We start from the raw sequence: 4,244 nt of genomic DNA, 5'->3' as shown, positions 1-4,244 counted from the left end.
GAAGAAGAGAAACCCTGGAATGTTATTATGATAGAATGTCATCCAAGTTGGGGACCAAGTGAGTCTGAGTGGCACTGTGGGAGTGGTGACAGCCAACACAGCCAAAGCCCGGGACTTTCACAGCCACAGACGGCTCGATGTACTCTCATTTTGCAGTTTGCTAACCTGTCCCTACGTCACAGCTAGAGTCCCATCTTACTGCTTAAAACAACCAGCAGAGGTTAGCTGCTATCACAGGATCTGCCCGCAAACAAACATCTGCTACTCAGAACTTCCATGTTTCAGGCCTTCACACACAGAAGGTGGTTGGAAGGGACCTGTCAGCTTGTTCCTACATACCCGGTCAGCACACAGAAACCCTTCAGAATTCCCGGGACATGCATAAGAATTATGAGTAGAACATCGAAGGAACTGGAGCCTGGTATAGTGGCTGATGCCTGTCTGCAATCTCAAACCCTTCAGGGGTTGAGGCAGGAGAATAACCAGTTCAAGGCCAGCCTGGCTATATAGCAAGACCTCCTTCTTAAAACTGAAAATAACTCCGAACTTTCCGAAGCAGTAAGAATGTGACAGTGTCTGGTGAAAAACACACACATTCGATACAGAAGTCTTTCACATACAGAGGATGTCGGTGAGGTGTAGCAGAGTGTCAAAACTTCGTGTGTGGGAGTACTCAAGAAAAGATAAGAAAACCAAACCAAACTGGGCCACAGTTGGCTGGGCACAGATACAGATCTTGCTGTAAGGGAGGCGTGTGGCCACTCTGCTACAGCTGTTTATCAGCAATACAAGAGCCGGCATGGCCCAGCCCCCAGCCCCACGTGGAGTGGAGATGGCTGACTGTGGATTCTATCTGCTCATCCATCTTCATGTGGAAAATTCTAGGAAGGACACAGCCTCTTCAGTCCCATCTCATCTGGGGCTCCGGTGGGCAGTCTCGTGACCCTGTCACTCCCCTGAACGTGGAAAGGAAGACTCAGTACAGAGGAAACACTATCATTTACATCAGAAGTGACCCCCAAAAGTCTATTATTCAAAACCCACTTCCCATCTTGATGTTCTTAGGAAGTGACCGGGTCTAGTAGCAGGAAGTTATGCCACTGACACAATGGAGAAAGAGACCCAGGCTGGACCCCAAGGTAACCAGCTTCCCCATAGACCTCCCCCACAAACTGCTGGCTCAACACAGGCCAAAGCAATGCAGATGAAGGTTCATGGACAGAAAACTCCCAAAGCTTTTCCCAGATTATCACTTGGGGTATCCATGATAGTAACAGGAAACTGATTAACAGAGAGGCCATTATTCAATCCACAGAGCTTATATATTGGGAAAACAGGACTGTTTCTTAAGTTTTGCTGCTGTGTCTGAGACTTTATTTCTAAATATATGTGCTTACTCTCTTAAAAATACTTATTTAGTGTATGCATATGAGTGTTTGCCTGTATGTATGCATGGGTACCATGTCCCCAAGGAGGGCAGAGGGGGACACAGGATCTGTGGGAACTGGTGTTATAGGCAGTTCTGAGCTGCCATGTGGGTTCTGGGAACCGAACCAGGTCCCCTGTGAAAATAGCCAGTGCTCTTAACCACAGAGCCATTTCTCCAGCCCCACATATGTGCTGTCTTGGTCAGTGTACTATTGTGAAAAGACACCACGAGCAAAGTAACTCTTATGAAAGAAAGCATTTAACTGGAACCGGCCTATGGTTTCAGAGGTTTAGTCCATCAGCATCATGATTGGGAGAACGGAAGAGCACACGGCACTAGAGCAGTAACTGAGAGCTACCTCCTCATCCTGCTCCACAGGCAGAGAGGGAGGGAGGGAGAGAGACAGAGCGAGAAAGATGGAGAGACAGACAGTGAGACAGAGAGACAGAGAGAGAAAGAAGAGAAAAAGACAGAGAGACAGACAGACACAGACAGAGTAAGAGACAGAGAGAGAATGCACAATGGGTCAGGCGTGGGCTTTTAAAAACTCAAAGCCCGCCCAGTGACACACTTCCTCCAACGAGGCCACACCTCCTAATCCCTCTCAAGTAGTTCCACTCCCTGGAATACAAACATTCATATATGAGCCTATGGGGCCCATTTTCATTCAAACCACTACACATGCTTCTCCAGTTTCCAAGGTTATTAGGTTCAAAGATTTTTTTTTAAGAACTCAGGGTCTTTGGGTTTCTCTCTCTCTCTCTCTCTCTCTCTCTCTCTCTCTCTCTCTCTCTCTCTCTCTCTCTCTCTCTCTCTCTCTCTCTCTCTCTCTCTCTCTCTCTCTCTCTCTCTCTCTCTCTGTCTTTCTCTCTCTCTCCTGGGTTCCAACTGTGTCTGAAGTGTACACTAACTGTAAGGCCAACTCTCCCAAAGCGTCAGTAGACTGTGCTAATGGTTATAACCCCAGGCTATATGGCATGTGCGTTCTGGGAACTAATGTGCCAGGTCCAAGGTGAGGGACAGTGTGACAGCTACATAGGACAGTGTGGTCATTCTGTAATCACTATAGACCCCCAAGGTCACATTTCTCACCAAGTACCCACTGAACTGTCCGTTCAGAGTTCTCATGGTGCCTCTAATGAGCTTTTCTCCACAGACCTCTCAATATTTTACTATAAAGCATTTTTCCCTTTAGTGTGCACATATGTGATATGTATGTGTAAACACACACGTGTGTGTGTGTGTGTGCATGCACTCACTTCAGCATATGTATACAGGTCACAGAACAACCTTGGGTGTTGGTCATGCCCTTCCACTTTGAGACAGGTTCCCTCTTTTGTTGTTTGTCCCTGTGAACACCGGGATAACTGGCCCCACTGGTTTCTGTGTATTCTCCTGTTTGTGTGTTCCATCTGGCCACAGCAATACTGAGATTACAGACACATGCCACCATGCCTGACTTTACATGGCATCTGGGGATTCAAATGCAGGTCCTCACATTTACATAGCAAGCATCTGACCCACTGAGTGGTCCTCAGCCTTTCTCTGTTAAACATTCTTACCTCACTTCTTCACTGGCCCTTCATTCATTAAAGCAAAGGCTGAGCCTCCTCACTACAAATTAACAGGCCAAGATCATGCATGTATGACGGACAGTGACCCCATAGGGCAACGGTTCTCAGCCTTCCTAATTCTGGGACCTTTTAATACAGTTCCTCATGTTGTGGTAACTCCAAATTGTTTCATTGTCACTTCATGACTGTAATTTTGCTACTGTTATGAATTATGATGTAAATAGCTGGTATGCAGAATATCTGATATGGGACTTTCAAAGGTTACGACCCACAGGTAGAGAACTGCTGCCATGAGGCACTTTGTAAACTTCATTATAGGTCAAAATCTACTTTGGGAGGTTTTTGGAACATCTGTGTATATATAATGTGATATCTAATATTTCTAAATAGAAAACTGGGTTCTATTCCAGTGGCAGGATGAAATTTCATGCAGACCTGCTTCATCCTACACAGGATGTGAACCACAACTTTGCCCAGTGAATCCATGCAGTATATGTTATCCACCCAGATGGGACTACAGAATTTATTTGTGTTTTATCTATGTCTTCTACACAGAGCCTAGGGGTGATTTTAATCAACGTTTTTAATAATTTCATGTATGACTCAAAGTTTGTGTGCACCAAACCATTGGACATGTGACATGATTTTGGAGGCCTGGGATTTCACATTTTCACATTACAGAAAGACCTGTGCCAGAAACAAGGATGAACAGAGCAAAACAGTCAACTTTCCACCATTAATTTTTTTTCCCTCTTTTAGAACTTAAGTTGACCCTTAAGTTCCTCAATGCAAGAGGAAAAGATGACATCATTCAATACCAAGAGTGATTGATGCTTCAGTGCTGATGCAACTGAAGCATTCCTGTAGCTCAGGACTTGACAGCTCAAGCACTCTGAATCAGGCTTATGGAGACAATGCAGGGGTAGTTGGCAATGAGGAGACCTCTTACTTACATAGGCACACCACAAGTTCCAGCTGGTCTCAACACAGTAAAAACAAAACAACAAAAACAAAAACAAATGCACTATCTACAGACAGGAGAAAATTAATACATAAGTTGTAATTCACTCCTACAGTGGACTATTGTGCAATGGGTAAAATAGATGAAGCACAGCTAGTCTACAGACATATGGGGCAATCTTAGAAGTACCCTTGGTTCTTCCTGTCTGTGGCTTCATGTGGGAAGCCCTGCTGTGCTCTCGGAGATTCTCAAACCGAAACTACAAGTTGACAGCTAGTCT

This window comes from Mastomys coucha, unplaced genomic scaffold (genome assembly GCF_008632895.1).
Source record: "Mastomys coucha isolate ucsf_1 unplaced genomic scaffold, UCSF_Mcou_1 pScaffold21, whole genome shotgun sequence".
NCBI classification, from domain to species: domain Eukaryota; kingdom Metazoa; phylum Chordata; class Mammalia; order Rodentia; family Muridae; genus Mastomys; species Mastomys coucha.
Note: the sequence above shows the minus strand (reverse complement) of the source record.